Here is a 19,210-nt window from a genome sequence, read left to right as displayed (position 1 = left end):
AAGCTAATTTTAAAACCTGGCATATTAAGATTAAGGGAGTCTTTAACCGGGACTAGGATTACTTTAATATAGTTTAGTCCCAGATCCTTTATATCTTAGACATGCTAAAGAATAAGGCCTATAAGTTTATTAAGTAGGGCCTAAAGCTTATACACGAGAACCTAAACAACATATCTGCGTGGAAATAGCCTATTAAGGAAGATATGCTTAAAGACCTTACTGCCTACTATGAGGTCCTTAATATAACCTAGGTTATAAAAAATAAGCTTAACCATTTCCCCTAAGGCGAGCGTAATTACTAGTCCTGGAAGGGAGAGCTTAATAAGCTAATGGTCCGCGCTAAAAAGATAGACGAATAGAAGGTGAACCTACTTTAAAAGTTTATTTCTCCGAAGATGGAAGAGCTAGTACTTAGACTGGCCCATAAAATTAACAATAGCGACTATATAGGTTAGAGTAAGTAGATGGATATATTCGCTAAGAACCTCGCGAACTATATATACCGAGCCAACCTTAAGAAGAACGCTAACTACCGCCTACCTACCTAAGCCCCTGCCCCTATGTTAACCCTAACCCTAGCAATAACTAAAAAACCTATAGACCTTAATAGAATCTTAGATATGGAGCGTAAGCGCTATATTAATAATAGACTGTACCTTGCCTATGGCCTACCCGGCCACTAGAAAAATGCCTATAACCCTACTAAGATAGTAAACCCAGTCCTAATGCTACCCTGTTAAATAACGCGAATAAATAACCGCGGATGTGGCGACTGTAGAGTCTATTATAGACGCGGCGACCGCGGAGCCTATTATAGCCGCGGCGGATAACCCCCCCCCTTTAACCCTATAGCTTAGTTACTCTAAACTATACCCTATATAGGAGCCCAACCCGTTAACAACGCCTAGTATTAGCGACTTTGTGCTAGCGAATATAAACACAGCTACGTCGTTGGCGAGGTATTATCTTCCTATACCCCGACCAAAATAGAAATAGATACCGCTAGCCAGACGGACACTGGACCGCCCCGCTAAGATAGCCCCGTACCCTAGTCGTTAAAAGGCAGACCCTTAGACTAAGTTACGCCCAAGGGTTTAAACTATATAAGGAGGAAGACGAGAAGATTAGGTCCCTATTACTAGATTAATTAATCCTTTTTATTAGTAAACTGCTACTTAATCTTAGATTAGTAAATAGTAATAAGAAATTAATCCTTGTTTAAACCTAACTCTCCTTATTACGTAACCTATACCCCTAAGTTTATATTAATATAGTAAGCTTAGTGGACTCCGGTAGTACTATAATAGTATTTACCGACGTAGAGTCTATTATAAGAAAGTATAACGTTATAATTAAGAAGCTGCTGGCACCTAGGCCACTGCGCCTCGCAGATAGTATTCTAACTTCGCTTGTTACGGACTACTTTACTGCCTAAATATTAATTGGCCTCTATACTAAAGCCATACTCTTTTTTGTTATTAAACTCTCGCCTACTACCCTAATTATCCTAGGTATGCCCTAGCTTTAGAAGCATAAGCCCCGTCCTAGCTTTAGGAAACTTAAGATCCGCTTTAACTTAGACTACTACTCTAGGCACTACCTCCTGTGGGGGATAGCTGACGTTAGTAGGGACGCCCTATGTGGACACTTAGTACTACTAAGCCTAGTGCCTAGGACTATATATAAAGCCCTAATAGTAAAAGACGTTCCTAATAAAGGGGAGCCTATATAGCTGTAAAGAAATGAGATAGTAGAAGACTGGACTAACCTAGCACTTAAGACTAAAATAATGGGCTAGCTAGCCCTGCTGAGACTAAGGAAGAAGGTCCGCTTCGCGCCGCTACTACTAAGAAACTAACCCTAACCTAGGCACTATTTAAACCCCGGCTGCCTAGCCTAACACCTAAAACTAAGCTATATGCCATATACATACACTATAGCTCGCGTTATAGTAAGGACTGGCTATGGAACTACTGAGACCCGGATAATAGAAACCGCGCCACTGTAACGCCTAACCTTACACCTATCTCCCGCGCGTACCGTATAGGGCCGCCGCCTTATTTCCGCCCCCCTAGGCCGACTAAGCCGTGCTAGCCTAGCTATAACACCAGAGAGCTAGATACGCCCTAACCTAGACGATATTAAATGCACCCATACTATTAATTTTACCCAGTTCTATAAGTAAAAAGACGTAAAGGTGATAAGGATTTATATAGCGGAGCTAGTAGAACTAGTTAAATAAGATAAGTACTAATAGCTGCTTAAAGAGCTGCCTATAGGCCTAATAAAAGTACCGAACCTATTAGAAATGTCTTTCCGCTGGCTAGTGGAAGGCGACTATATAATAAAGGAAGCCTATAAAGCGTTCCCCCCCTATTTCTATAACTTTCTTAAGACAAATTTAAAAACTAAACCCGAGCTTTTACGTCGGAAGATAGTCGACACTAATGTTAAAAAATTCCTAAAAGGCAAACTAGGATTGACCCGCGAAGACATTCTATAACGCCTACTAAAGGAGTTTAGTAAATATATTAAGCACTTCCTCCCTAAGAACGCAGATAAGCTGCCCCCTTACTAACCATAGGACTATAAAATTGAGATCACCCTTAAAAACTAGGCCCTATACTATAAAAATAGACCACTCTTACCTGCTAAACTTAGGTATGTAAAGAAGTGGATTAATAAAATACTGGATAAGGGTTTTATCCGCGAATCGACCTTACTAACTGCCGTACTACTCCTCCTCACTGCTAAGCCTGGCGGTGGTGTATAAATCTACTATAACTACCGAGGCCTAAACACAGTTACTATTAAGAATTGATACCCACTGCTACTAATCCGCGAGATACTTAACGCACTTTATGGCGCTAAGTACTTTACTAAACTTAATATAATTACTGCGTTTAACCGGATCCGGATTACGGAGGGCTATAAGTGGCTTATAGTATTTATTACCCGGTTTGGACTCTATGAGATACTAGTTATACTATTTAGCCTCTATAACGCACCTATTACGTTCCAGAACTATATTAACTATATTCTATATAACGCCCTTAATAACTACTGTACTGCCTACCTTAATAACGTTCTTATCTTTTTTAAAATACGCGCCGAGTATACTAAGTATGTAAATAAAGTCATCTAAAGACTTGGTAATGTTGGACTTTAGATTAATATTAATAAGTTTAAGTTTTACTCTACTAAAATAAAATACCTTGGCTTAATTATTTTAACTAATAGTATAACTATGGACCCTAAGAAGATACAGGCCTTATAGGAATAGAAGGACCTAATATTAATTAAAGAACTATAACAATTTCTCGGCTTTGCGAACTTCTACTAACGATTTATCTAAGGCTACTCTGCCATTACTATACCTATAATAAAACTTCTAAAGAAGGATATCGGATGGCTATAGGGATTAGAATAAGCCAAATCGTTTAAGGCCCTTAAGGGAGCCTTTACTTTAGCACTAGTACTAGCATACTATAACTATACGAAGAAAACAGTGGTAGAGATAGATGTATTAAATTAGGCTTCCGGCGGAGTCCTTTCCCAGTATAATAATAATGGAAAATTAAGACTGGTCGCATTCTTTTCTGTAAAGCACTCCGCGCTAGAATATAACTATAAAATCTACGATAAAGAACTCCTAGCTATTATTAAGGCTTTAAAAGAATAGCGTCCTAAGCTATAAGGGACTAAGAAGCCGTTTAAAATTATTACCAACTATAAAAACCTATAGACGTTTATAACTACTAAGTAGCTAAACTAGCGCTAAGTCTAGTGGGCAGAGTTCCTTTTATAGTTTAACTTTGTAATTATATATAGACCTAGCAGTAAAGCCACGCTCCCTAACGCCCTAAGCTAGCTACTAGGAATAAGGCCTAAGGACGCTAATAACGAATACCTCCGCTACTAAGCCTAAGTCGTTATACCGCCCTAGAAAGTTAACCCTATAATCTTAGAAAAATTACTATACGAGTTCTGTAACTCTAACGACATAGAGTTTATAGCCGCTCTAGACCCTAAAATAGCTAAAAAGTTACTAAACGAGTTAATCTGGTTAGGATACTAGGAGAACGAACTTGTAAGAGATATAATGGCAGCCCTACGTAATTAGAAAGTCGCCGTTAGCTAAAGAAAATTAGGAAATTACTCCGTTGCGATAAGTTAGAATGTAGTATCGTTAACGAACAGATCTACTTCCGCTAACATCTCTTCGTCCTTAACGCCCTAGACCTCCGCCTAGAAGTTACCCATCGCTTTTATAGCAGCGGCCCCGTTAGTTACCCCGGCTAGGTTAAAACTCTTAACCTCTTAAACTAAATATACTGGTAGCTAAGAATCTCCTAGTTTACGGCTACCTTCGTTAAAAACTATACCCTATACTTTTACACTAAGACCCCCCGTTTTGCCCCGCCCGGTTTCCTAAAGCTACTAGAATTACCCGCCCGCCTATAGACCGATATCTTAATTAACTATATTATAACGCTGCCAGTATACTAACGCTATGGTAAGGTATATAAATATATCCTTGTTATTATAGACCGCCTAACTAAAATGTAATACCTTGTTCTAGTAACAGGACTCTTAATAGAGGAGTTAGTTAATGGCTTTGTTAACAACGTATATAAGCTCCACGGTGCACCAAGTACGATTATCTTTAATTACGGCATATAATTTGTTAGCGACTTCTGGCGATGACTAAGTAAACGCCTTAAGATAATCTTGCGACTAAGCTTAGCCTAGCACCTAGAAACGGACGGCTAAACTAAAATTATTAACGCCGCCGTAAATAAATACCTTTATGCTTTTGTTAGCTTTATATAGGACGACTAGGTTAACTACCTGCCGCTCGCTAAGTTTGCTATAAATAACTAAGTTAATAAGAGTATAGGCATCTCCCCGTTTTTTATAAACCATGGCTTTAACCTTTGCCTCGGAATTGAGCCTGCTAGCCCCCGCCTACTAATACTATTAGTATAAGTAAAGAAGGAGTTCTTTCGCGTAGACTCTATGGCCAACCGCTTTAAGCGGATATTAATATAGCTTAAGGCCCTAGCCTGGATTTTACAGTAACGCTATAAAGATAATACTAATACCTATACGGACGAGAGCGCGTTATTCTATAAAGGTAATATGGTTATAGTTAGCTTAGAAAATATAAAGATAAATAGACCTAAGAAGAAATAGGATAATAAATGGGACGGCCCATACCCCGTACTCGCAGTATACTAAGGGGTAGTCGTAGTAGACCTCCCGGACTATATCTAAGTAAACAAATCCTTTTATATATCTAAGGTCCGCCTCTAGGCTACTAAAAAGATCCCTGGCTAAGCAAATATTAATACTGTAAAGCGCCATAATATACAAGGATGAGTGGTAGAGAGAGACGATAATGGCAACATAGAAGACAAATAGGAGTTTAAGAAAATCCTTAATATACACGACGAAGACCCCTAGGGCCTAACTTATGAGATTAAATGGAAATATTATAAGGATATAACCTAGTAGCTAAAGGAAGACCTAAAGGGTTGTAAATAAGCTGTATAGCGCTTCTATAAGCAACACCCTAAGAAGCCAGGACCCCCAGACTGGGCATAAGATAAGGAAAAGTTACGCTAAGGTTGCGGCCGACCACCGTATTAAAATTTGTGGTGGTTGAGATGTTATGGAACTTTAACCAGCGGTTAAAGTTATCTAATTGGCCAAATTCTCGCTAAGAAACGCCACACGGACCGATTTAGGTGGCGGTGTGGAGTTCTGCCGACCTTACTTACTGAACTAACCAATTAGGATTTTCTATGCCCGGCATGGAAAATTGCCATTAGCTTGGTTAAGGGCGGTGAGCGGAACTAATATCTTTGCGATAGAAAATAGGCAACCCTATACACTGCCTATTTTTAAGTTATCTATTTGGTTTAGGGACCAAACCGTCTGGGGGAGAGGAGTACTGTTACGGCACTGACCTGACGCATACTGTTTTATACTGTCTCGTACTGTTCCCTACTGTTAGCTAGCCTACCACTAGCGACTTGGCGGCCGGCCCTACTATTTATATACAATACCCCCTTTCCACCTTCTTCCCCTCTTTATACTACAACGTAGTTATTTAGTCTACTTTATTGCAGCACTGTGACATAGACCTAAGTGGTACTAAAAAAGCCTATAAGAAATAGAGCAAACTATAAAAACCTAGAGGATAAGGATTAAGTAATTAGAGGTCTAAGGAGTAGAGGCTAAATTAGGGATCTTAATAGTAGAAGATATTTAGGCGGACTCTATAATAAGAAAAATGGTTTAAAGAAGGAGCTTATATAAATTGCGGAAAATAGGGTTATTACATTAGAGACTATAGAAGTAGGTAGAGTTACTATATAGTAAAGGGCATAAAATTAGTAGACAATATATATATATAGAGGGACGATAATATACTACAAGAAACAAAGGAATGTTTAATTAAAAGTTTTATATTTTATTATAATAACGCATACTAAATTTATAAGGACACTAAGTACAGCGTAAGCTATTAGCTATAGGAGCTAGTACCTATAAAATACAGAGGAACTAATAAACTAGTTCGCAGATCGGATATTAAGGACAATAAATTTAACATAGGCGAAACATTCCGTAACAATAAGGTAATAGAGGCCGCTTACTAGGAGCGAGTAGACCTCAGAGATATTATACTAGAGGTAGAGGATAATTCCACTATAAAATAGGGAACATTAGTAGGGATCAAAACCCCATTAGATACAACGTCTATCGCTTTATAAGATATAAGAGAAGTAGAATAGCGAACCACTTCGGCACTTAATAAAGGAAAAGGCTAAAGGCTTAAGACTCTTAAGATGAGATAAAAGACGACTAAGACTTTTAAAACAAGATAAGGTATACCTAAGGACCTATAATAAACGAAAACCGATAAAGCAGGGTAGTAGCTTAGTTTAGAAACATATAAATAAGCTTAGGACAAGAGTTTCCCACGGTATAAGATTTTTAAGATAAGATAAGTGAGATTTAAGACTCTTAAGATGAGATGAGAACACTATAGATACCTAATTAAATTAAGGCGGGAGCTAAGCTTAAGTTAGAAGCAAGCTTAGGATTAAAGAATTTAAGGGACTAAGATTTTGAAGTATAAATAAGGACACCTATAGGTAAGGGGTAAGAAGCTTCTTTATAAATTAGAGAATCTATAAAATAAACAGTAGTTAAACTAGGAGACAGATATATAGACCTAGAAGAATTACTAGGGGAACGCAGTGTTTAGCCTAAAGATTAAAAGTTCAATACTAGGATTAAAAAGTAGGACGACTTTAAGGATTAAAGCGTAAGATATAAACTAAAAGAAACTATAGAAGAGTTTAGGTAAAGAATTATCGCATAATAAGAACAGAAACTAGATAAAAGATCTAGTATATTAGGACGTATAAAGGACAGAGCACTAGTACAAAGAATTACTAATAGGCTAAGAGTAGGCACACTAAGAGCTAAATGGCTTACTAAACTAGAAAATGAAGAGGATTTAGGGATTTTAACTAGGTTCAAAAAACAATATATAAAGGGCTGTTATAATATAGTAATAAGAAGATACTTCCTTACGGACAGACCATATACACTTTAGCAGCTATATTAAAAGTGGTATAAGTAAAGGCACAATAATAAGTAGGAAGATTTCTATATATAGTTAAATAAAAAAGTTATCTAAGACCACCTAATTATAGAAAAGGCTATAACGCATATTAAAGGAGCCTTAATTATAACATTAAAGGACCTAGAGGAATGTTTAGAGGACTAGAAAAGTAAGAGACGCATTTTAGTACCTATAAGTAAAGCCATAACGTTTAAATCAGCACGACATAGGTTTAAACTTAGAGACGAAGATGAGCTAAAAGTTGACCTAAAGCACCCAGTATACTACATATTATTATAGATTACGTGCGTAGATAATATATACGAAATGTATAAGAATCCAAAGGAAAAGAATTAGAAATACCCTAAAAGGATATACTAGATAATAGACGAGCAATAGTATAAGAATGCTAAATATATATATAGATAGCATCTAGCAGAGGTCTAAGAGGAAGGAAGTTTAGTACTTTAATTAAAAAGATTTCTTATAAAAAAATGCTTAGACAAACAATAGTAGTAGAAATGCCCAGAAAACACGTGTCTATAGTATATTAAAGATAAAAAGTAAACTAGGCATTAGCTAAAGAGTGAGCTAAGTGCACTAGGATTAAGCAGCTAATAGTTAGGAAAAATAGAGGCCTATAGAACTAAAGGGAGCTAGTGGTAGAGCCTTAGACCCTTAAAGGAATTTAAGGATAATACCTAAATTTACGGATTAAGTAGTAAGATTAGCAATTTAAAGCGCTAATAGATAGTGGAGCAACGCGAAACTATATTTCACTAGTAGTAGTTAAGAGAATAGGACTACCTTATAGATAAAAGGAGTAACCTTACCTATTAGTTACAATTTTAGGAGATCTAATAACCTATAGAGGAGGGATTATTAGTCTTAAAACAGGACCTATTTAGATAACTATTAAAGGGAGACAAATTAAGATATCTTTTAATATCCTACTATTAGGACGGGACGAGGCAGTACTAGGTATACCTTAGTTACAGAAATATAATCTAAGGATTAATTAGATTATAGGTTAGGTCAATATAAGGGATACTTAACGCCATAAGATGTAATAATAAACTAAAATGGTATAGTACTAAGTAGAAGCAATCTATAAAGAAATAGAAAAAGGACTAAGTTACGTACTAAAGAGATACCATAAGTATGGCAAGAAACTATAGTTACTAAAGAGTGAAAAGCTATCAAAATATGCAGCATGGGACTATAAGATAGAGTTAGAACTAGGAATAAGTCCAAAGTTCTTTCCAATCTATAAGCTTACTAAAGAAGAAGGTAGAGCGTTAAAAGAGTTTATCTAGGAAAATCTATAAAAGGGATATATTAGACTATCGCAGTTATTAGCAGGTTATCCAGTACTATTTATACTAAAGAAAAATAGTAAATTAAGGCTGTGTATTAACTATAGATAGTTAAACAGCATTACTAGAAAGGATAGGTATCCTTTACCCTTAATTAGCGAAATCTAAAATAGAATAGGCAATGCGTAAATCTTTATAAAGATAAATCTAAGATAGGCGTACCATTAGATTAGGATTAAGGAAGGCAACAAATAAAAGGCAGCCTTTAGGTTAAAGGAAGGACTATATAAACTATTAGTTATATAATTCGGGCTTATAAATACACTAGTAATGTTCTAGAAGCGTATTAACAATATATTAGGAGAATACTTAGATAAATTTATTATAATATATCTTAACAATATTATTATCTACTTAATGATAGATAAAGAATATAGAGAATACATTGAATAGGTCTTAAAGAGACTATAGGAGGAATAGATGCCAGTAGCAATTAAGAAATATAAGTTCTTCACCAGAAAGACCGATTTTGTTAAATTTATTATTAAACTAGGCCAACTTAGTATAGATCTAAAGAAGATTAAGGCTATAGTAAATTGGTAGGAACTAGAAAACATTATATAATTAAGATTATTCCTAGGGTTTTGCAATTACTATAGAAGGTTTATAGCGTAGTAGTTAAAGGATATTAAGTTATTTACGCGGTTAATAAAGAAAGAAGAATTATAGGCATAGGGAGAGGAGTAAAAAGAACTCTTTAAGAAAGTTAAAGAGTTATTTACCTAGGAGCTAGTTCTTAAGATCTATTAACTAGGACTAAAGACGGTTGTAAAGATAAATATATTAAACTATACACTAGGGGCGTACTTTATACAAAGGCATTAAAATAGATAGCACCTAGTAGCATACTATAGTCGGAAGATAACACTACTAGAGTTAAACTATAACATCTATAATAAGGAGTTATTAGGTATAGTTGCAGTATTAAAGGAATAGAGAGCATTCTTGCAAGGTATAGAGAAACTATTTATAGTTAAGATGGATTATAAGAACCTAACAGGATTCCTAATGACAAAGGAACTTAACTAAAGATAGGTTAGATGGGCAGAGATACTTACGGAATACTATTTTAAGATTTAGTATACTAAAGGTACAGATAATACGCGGGTAGATGCTCTAAGCCGTAAAGCTAAACTACAAAATAAGGAAAAGCCATTAAGGGCTTTATTGCGAAAAGATATAAACGGATTAATTAAGTATAATTATCCAAAAATTGCAGTAACTTAGGAAAACGATAAACTAGAGAAAATCTACAAGATATTGAAAAGCTTTTAGGTATAAAGAATTCTAAAAGTATAGCTAGAAGATTTATAGGCGGATATATACAAAAATCGGGAAGTAAAGTATATCCTAAGAGGCATAGCAGAATAGTTTATGGAAAACTTCTATAAGGGACTAACTTAAGGACATAATGGAGCTATAGGCTTAGTGTTAAGACTCTAAGAGGAGTATATTATTGATAGAATTTGGAGAATAGCTAGAAAAGTTATAAGGGAATATTTAGATTACTAAAGGAATAAACTAATAAGGCATAAGCTATATAGAGGGCTATAACCTATTAAAATACTAGAGAGACTATAGGAGGTTATATTATAGGACTTTATTATTAAGTTACTAAAATTAAAAGATCCTATTACTGGATAAGATTATAACGCAATCTTAGTAATAGTAGATAAGCTTATAAAGTAGGGATACTTTATAGCATGTATAGAAGAAATCTTAGCGGAAGATATTACTAGAATCTATGTTAAAGAAGTATTTATAAGACATGGAGTACTAAGCAAGATTATATCGGATAGAGATTTAAGATTTATAGTAGTATTCTAGGAAGTGTTCTTAGTAGAGTAAGGAGTTTAAGCAGTAACTTCTACCGTATATTATTTACAGACAGATGGCTAAACGGAAAGATTAAATTAGACGCTAGAGCAGTATCTAAGGTATTATATTAATTATGTATAGAATAATTAGGTATTACTATTACCAGTTATATAATTTATATATAATATAACACCTTAAGAAGGAATAGGTATATTACCATTTAAGGCAAATTACGGATATAAGCTAAGAATATTGTTGTTACTATAATAAGCAAAGAAAACAAGTAGTACAGCTAAAGAGAAAATAAAGAATTTAAAGAATTTTTATACAGACCTTGTAGAATTAGTAAAGAAAGTATAAGAAAGAATGAAAAAGTACTATAATACTAAGAGATCTAAGGGACTAGATCTTAAGGAGGGAGATAAAGTATAGCTACTATACAAAAATTTTAAGAGTTGACGACTAAGTAAGAAGTTGGACTACGTTAGACTAGGACCTTTTAAAATTATATAAAGGATTTTATTAATTATATTTAAGTTAGACCTACTAGCTAAAATAAAGATCTACCCTATATAGTATATTGTAATGCTAGAGCCAGTATATAGGGATATTAAGCTACTGGTTTATAAAGTAGACACGTATAGAGAATAGGAGGAAGACAAATAGTAAGTTTTGAAGATTGTTAATTATAAGGATATTAACAATAAAATATAGTACGAGGTTAAGTAGATAGGCTATACTAAGACTACCTAGGAGCTACTAGAGAATCTAAAAAATGCTATAGAAAAGGTATAGGAGTATCAAAAGAGATTAGGTTAGGCAGCATTAATAAAAAAGGATTATTAAAGAATAAGTTACCTAAGGGGGACCTAAAAAGAGCAGTTGCCGAACTACTTAGATCTATTTCCTTCTCTATTAAAGGAGAATCCGTTCTTTTATTACCTAGTTCCTATAGACCTTATTTTATAAGTTTCTACTCCTTAAAACAAACCTTCTTACGCACCTTTTTAAGACGGATTAGCCAAGTGGACGCCGCCAAATGAGACTTAAGAGCCCGTTGCTGAGTATTAGCAGCCTCCTATTTAGCGTCCTAAGATTAGCGCAATTTAGCAAGAGTAACAGACAGTTTATTATCTAGCTATATAGTAGTAGATTAAATATAAGACCCTAAGATAAATTAATTAGGGAACTAGACGACTATTAAGAGTAATAGGTCGCGTATATTTAGCATTAGAAGTAGAGCGAACGTTATAGGATAAACGAATATTTGCTTTAGTATACTTTAAATAAGAGGACGGTTATCGCAAAGATAGGTTTGCTAACGCAATATAAACTAACCCCTCTTTTAAATAGCGAGAATATGGAGACGGTATAATCTTACTAAGAGACAATATTGTAGTAATAGTGCGAGCACGACAAGCAGTTAAGGAAGAAGAAATTACTTTAGGTATAATAAGCAATAATATTAACCAAATTAATTAGACGGATATTATACCTCTAGTAAATAACTTAGAGATATTTTAAATCTTTAAGGATAAAGATAAAGAGGAGGGAGATAGTGTTATGGACGCTTTAAGTACGATATTATAACTACTTAGAGAAGAGACGGAAGAAGCTAGTTGGTTAATTTAAGCACGGTCTAAAATAGAGCCAATAGAACTATGTGACGAGGAATGGTAACCAAGGTCATATAATGTGATTTATATAATCTGTATAATCTATATAATCTGCGACAAAGTAGATAAAGTACGCGTACATTATATACAAGAAGGATTTTATAGGAGTACGGTTATGTATTTAAGGACCCTCAGTCCCTACCTAGATAGTTTCTTCCTTATAGTAATTCTTAGAATATAATTAGAGTTAATCTATTAGGCAACTACTCCACCAGTTGTTATTACGTTGTTGACTTTTATACTTGCATTTCCTACACACCTAGCCCAATAACGAGCCTATCGTAGTTCTTACTACAAGGTTCCGTTATATAAGGGCCTCCCCGTCCGCACCTACTTCTCTAATACCCCCCCCCCATCTAAGCCTCCATATTAATCGCTAATAAAGCTTCTACCCTCTCCTACTTATCCTAAGAGTAGTTAGTTATATAGGTATATCATATAGAGAGGAGAGTTTACTTATAGTATGGCAATATTGCCAAAGAATCTCTTATATAGTAGGACGGGAAGTATACCAGACAATTGTATTTCCCAATTCTCGATAAAGGACAATGTTAGTGGGATTTAAACTTATAATCTATTAAGTTTAAAGTTAGTATATATTTACCTATGCTACCTATACGCCTTTAGTAGTTACCTTTTACCTATAATTATTTTATTTATATATCCTATACCCCTACCCCTTAGTATTATATAACATATCTCTTATATAGCTTTCTCTATACGACTACTATATTCCTTTTAAAATTCTACTTTAGTGCTAGCTCTTTATACACTTCGTCTTCTTAAGGTTCTATAATCTAAGCTATATTCTCTCCTATAATACCGTATAACGCCCTTCTGAAAATACTCTCTCTAGTTTATTACTTATAGCTAAAATTAAAAGTACCTCTCTTATAAAGAGTAAAAGCCATAGCTAGTGCTTTATTTATTGTTTTTAAGACCACCACTAAAGTAGAGAAACTTTAATCTTGTACGGTACTTTAGAGCAGTAGTTATCGTACTTATCTTAGCTTACTAGTCAAGTAACCTTTTTATTTAATTCGTTTATAATTCAATCGTACTTATTAAGTTCCTTATACTCATCTTATAATAGCTTGTCGTATAATACTGTTTAAAGAGAGGTAATAGGCTTCTCTAATTCTCGGTATGTTTCCCAGAGCCGTTAAACCTTTAGAAGTATTATTTTCTGCTACTCCTTCTTCTAAAATGTCTTAATATACTTTATATAATAATTTAGGTAAAGAATAAGTGCAGNNGNNTAAAGAGGGGAGTTATCTATTCTCTAGTAGTACTTATTAAACTTCGCCTATATATTCTTTACTTAAAGTAAAAGAGCTTTATTTAATTTAAAGAGTGCCTATTATATAATATTAGCTTTAGCTTAAATAAAGTACCTAAAAGAAGAGTTATATAAGAGAATTCTTTATATATTTAATAAGTACATCTATTATAAAGAGTACTCGATTAAGTGTTATATAATCCCCTTATGTCTCTAATATTACACGGTGGAATGGCTTTAGAAAGGTGCAAATCGTATAAAGAAGCTTCTAGTCTTGTGGCGAGATATAATCCTCCTTAAGCGTATTAAAGTTGCTTTTAATATAGTTATTAATTCCTAACTCGTGCTTAAGTAAAATGCTTAGTATTTAATACTAGCTATTCCATCTCATACGATTATTAAGTAGAACTCGTCTTTTAACTAAAGTCTTAAACTCCTTTATACGACTTGCTAAGGCATAGAAGTGTATTATAATATTATAAAGCTTACCAAGTGGGCCCATTGCTTGGAAAGCCTATTTTTACTTAATCTCTTCCTTACGACTTCGCTCCTTTCCGCTTATATTATTCCTTTTATATAACTTAATAGCCTCAAGTTTAAGAGTATCTTTAAAGAGGAAGGCCTGGACGGCGAGATTAATAGTATATCCCTAGCAGCGGATACGTTATTAGATGGGACCTAGGTAATATCCTTATTATCGGCAAGATACTTCTAGATTGTATAATAGAGAGTATCATTTATTATAGAATTATCTGCAATAATAGCTCCAAGCTTTTATACAATTCTATACTCCTTTAGGACTGGAAGAAGAGTATTTTATTATTTAGCTTTATTATAACTAGGTACCGTATAAAGGGCAAAAAGAGCTTTTATCTGGTTTTCCTGGCTATTAATAAAGTGGGCGTAAACTGCGAGAAGAAGGTGGTTATTTAGAGACATCTAAATATTAATAGAAAGATAAATACTTATTAACGCTGATTAAACTCGTCTTTATATAATGTCTTTCTGTAACTAAAAGGAATGGGTAATTATCTAAGAAATTTCTTTATACGTTGTTACTATTAAATCGGACAACTTTAGGTTAAGAGCCTAATAGAAGACATAAAACTCTTCCTACTCTATAATCCGGAATGGAAGGTTTTATATAACAACTAAGTTAATAAGAGCTTGCTAGATGACTTCCTTATTTAGTACTTTTATAAGAACTATAGAATTAACTTCGTCTGTCCTAAATTCTAATGCTATTTATGCCTAAAGCTCCTAAAGCTTCCTAAATGCTTACTCCTTTATATGAGGCTGTTTTAAGTTAATAGAGATTACGTAGTCTTTTTTAAGGTGTCTTTTTATATTTATAGTTGTCTATACGAGTAGAGGTTACGTAGTCATGTCTCTGATTAGTCATCCTTATGGTGACTCATCAGCCCCCTATTTAGGCACCGCGATCCTTACGATCCTCTGCGGAAGAAGACGAATGAATTAAAGAACCTGTTACCTTATATTGCAATTGCAGTACCCCCCCGGGTGATACCGACAATAGTTAATAATGCTAAGTAACTTTTGTACTAATTGCAGTATATAAGCTTTCGGTTCTTTTTATCGTATATTAGCTTATTCTTGTATAGTAGGCGAGTAAATTTATAGACTAGAGATTAAAGCTGTGCCTATTGTGTGCTAGAGCTCTTAATTGAGCTAGGAGTATTTTCAAGAAGAGATGAATCCGCTTCTAAAGCCATGTTTCGTATGATACTGCAGTAGAAAAGTAGTAAATTCGGTGGGGGGAAATTTTATAGGGAATGCCAAGAGAATATCACGATACTTTGATCGATACGAGATATCATATCGATCGTCAATTGTCGATCGTATCGAGATAAGATTAGATTTTACCCAACCCTAATAGGATTTCAAATGAGGCCTTAAAAACCTGTGGACCACTTATAGTACCCTAGCTTGCAGATGTAGCCAGGGTATGCTTTGCCGTAGGCTACTACCCACGACTTGGAAGATTTATGATGATAGTTGTTTTATAGAAAGAAGGTAAAGTAGATTACTCAATCCCAGGAAGCTACCGCCCTATTGCCTTAGAAAACACCCTCAGCAAGATCTTAGAAAAGGTAATAGCGGACCGTATAGTAGATACGGCTGAGGAATACGACCTACTACTATAAAGCTAAATAGGGGCAAGAAAGAACCGCTTAATACTATTAGCACTTACGCTACTTACTACCACCATTAAATCCGCATGGGTGATGCGAAGGGACTTTATAGTATTAATGCTTAGCCTAGATATTAGCGGCGCCTATAATAACGTACCCTATAAGCGTTTCCTATATATCCTTAGGGTAAAAGGCTTCCTAGAATGGATTATATAATTTGTTTAAGGGTTTATAGGTTAGAAAGAAATATTACTAATCTTTAGTAGATACCAGAGCCCCCCTATTACAGTTATAACAGGAATACTATAAGGATTACCCCTCTCGCCTATACTCTTCCTTTTCTTTATAAGTAACCTACTTAACTCCTTTAAGAAAGGGGCGACCTAGGGGATAGGCTTTGTTAATAATATAAACCTAATTATATACGGGCTAATAGCCGCAAAGAATTGCAGAATACTAGAGAAAGCTTATAATACCTATATAGAATAGGCAAGATAATATAAAGTCCAATTCTTACTAAAGAAATACCAGCTAATCTACTTTATAAGAAAACGCAACCAATCTGTAGATCTTTAGCATATAATTCGCATTTAAGGCTTTAGGGGTTAACCAGTTTAGGGCCTAAGGGTATTAGGAGTATAGGTAGACAGTAAGCTCTAGTGGAGCGTATATATAGCGTAAGCGGCCTATAAGGGCCAAGTATAGTATATTATATTATCTAGGATTGTTAATTCTATATAGGGTCTATACTTTTAGAGGTCACGCCTACTATATATAGTAGTTGTCCAGCCAACTATAACGTATAAGTCCAGTATTTGGGCTATTAGAGAATCTAAGAAAGGCCCCCCTAAATCACTCCTTAAACCACTTTAAAAGGTCTAAATAGCCTACCTCTAGAGTATAATAGGCGGATATAAGCAAACGGCCACAGCACTACTTAAAAAGGAAGCCAATATTCCCCCTCTATAACTATATATTAAAGCCGCTGTAATATAAAGGGCGTAAAATAAATGCAACTCTAATGTTATAAAGTATATTAAGACACGCCTAAATAAACTATAAAGGGACCCTAGGGCGCCCTATAGGAGAATAAACCAATAACCCTAAAGTAGGGAAGATATATTAAAGAAATAGGTAAAGAAAGCAGAAGAAGAATAGTACTACTTTAGGGCCTAGGCCTATATAGAGGAGGAAGGGAGACGCGTAAGAGGCTAGTAAAAATAATAGTAAGAGAGAGAAAGGAGCTAAAGTAGAGTATAAAAGAACGCTAGGAAACTATTTACCGTAATATAATGCTGGCTAAACCAATACTAGAGAGGTATATGGGAGTTAAAGGTATAGAGGCTGACTAAGGCAAGAGGAATCTAAGCTGTAGTATGGTTAATACTATAGGGGGTAAATACTTTAGGGCTCCGAGAAGGCCTAATAAAGGTAGAAAATATAATAGTAATACTCTTAAGAATAGAAATAATAGGACTAAAAGACTAGCTCTACTGGGTGGGTGTCTTAGTAGGTAGCCCGAGATATAAATATAGCTAGCTAAGACAGACACCAAAACACGTAATACTGTTATGCCCCTTACGCACTAACTAAGAAGTAATACTCTTAGTAGCTAGCATAGAGAACTATAATATACTGCTCTTAATATAAAAAGGCCTTAAGGCGGTTACCTAGTGGCTTATTAGCTAAAATGTACTAAACCAGTTCCGGGTTATAAAGGAAATAGTAATAAAGGGTAGGGGGGGGTAAGCAACGGGCGCCCCCTAATAACTCTATAGTGGTAGAGTAAAGTTTGCAATACTAGCGCGTCTATAGGCTTGTTACGGCAGCAGTGGTTCCTAAGAAGGTTAAAAAGTAAGGTAGTAGAGCACTATAGGTGACTCGTAGGCGCCTCGTAGGCGCTTTATAGGAGAGTCCCAAAAGGCAGGGAGATGGATTACAGGGTTTTCTTAAATAGAGTTTTCTCCCTATATGTATATAAGGAGTAGTCCGCGTGGACCTAATAGGGATCTAAATCGGACGTTAAGTAAAGAATAATAATAATTAATTAAGCTTTCTTCTTAGAATAAGGGGAAATATTAAAGCCTAATTCTTCTATATACCTAAGAACTGTACGAATATAAGCTAGCATAAGATAAAAATGGAAAAAAAATCTATTACTGCAAGTCTATAGACTGTAAGTACAGTATAATAGTTACTATAAATTTCTAGAGGCATCTTAAACGAAATTACTTAATTAATATTAGCCTCTTAAGAATAAGTTATATAAAGACTAAAGCAAATGCTATACTTAAGGATCTTTAGGGGTAGGCTAGATCTAAAAGCAATCTATTAGAGTTTAAATCTATTATTCTAAGGTCCTCTCTTAATTATAAAGTCATTAATTAAGCCCTTATTAATTTAATTATTATATAAAACCTTCTATTTAATACGGTTAAATGGCTAGAATTCTATACTTTTTATTAGGCTTTAAATTAGGAGTCCTAGAGCTTTATTATAGTAGCTTATAGAGATATTAGCTAGAAGATTAAACAGTTATTTAATTCTTAAAAGGATATTATATAAAAAAAACTTTAGTTAGCGATTTTAAATATTTATCTCTTTATTAATGTCTGGACCTTTTTAAATAACTACTCTCTCCTTACTATTTACTCCCATTTTATTAATACTTAAGAGTAAAAAGCGCGGGCTCTTTTTACTTTACAGCTAATTATAAACTATAGTAAAAAAGAATAGTAGAATACCCTTCTTTTAGTACTATTAGATTACGGTATTATATAAAAGATTAGGGCTATTATTAATGATAATTCTTTAATAAATAATACGCTATGTTGTATAATATCTAATTTCCTACTAGAGAATAAAGATATTTAATAGGATTCTGTCTATTAACGAATTTAATACTAAGGATATGTTATTAACCTTGCGGTTAATGCTTTCCTCTTTAGTACTACTTAGGAGGGAGAGATTAAGGCGTATAAAAGGCTCTCTAAAAAGGGGAGTATAAAGCTAGAGATAATATATAATAAGGCCGCGTAAGAGAATAAAAGGGATATATTCCGCGTAATAGGGGCGCTTGGGCGGTTATATAACATTATTATCTACTCCCGCTCCTTAAGCAATTATATAAAGTAGTTTAAGTTAATTATTGGATAAAGGATTCCTCTTAATAATTGTACGAAATAGAATAGCTAGTGGTAAATACTAGAGACTATAATCTAGTATAAGTCTAGAGTTAACTAGTATACAAAGGCTAATATAGATATACT

Source organism: Cenococcum geophilum (genome assembly GCF_001692895.1).
Source record: "Cenococcum geophilum 1.58 unplaced genomic scaffold K441scaffold_24, whole genome shotgun sequence".
Classification (NCBI taxonomy): Eukaryota; Fungi; Ascomycota; class Dothideomycetes; order Gloniales; family Gloniaceae; genus Cenococcum; species Cenococcum geophilum.
Note: the sequence above shows the minus strand (reverse complement) of the source record.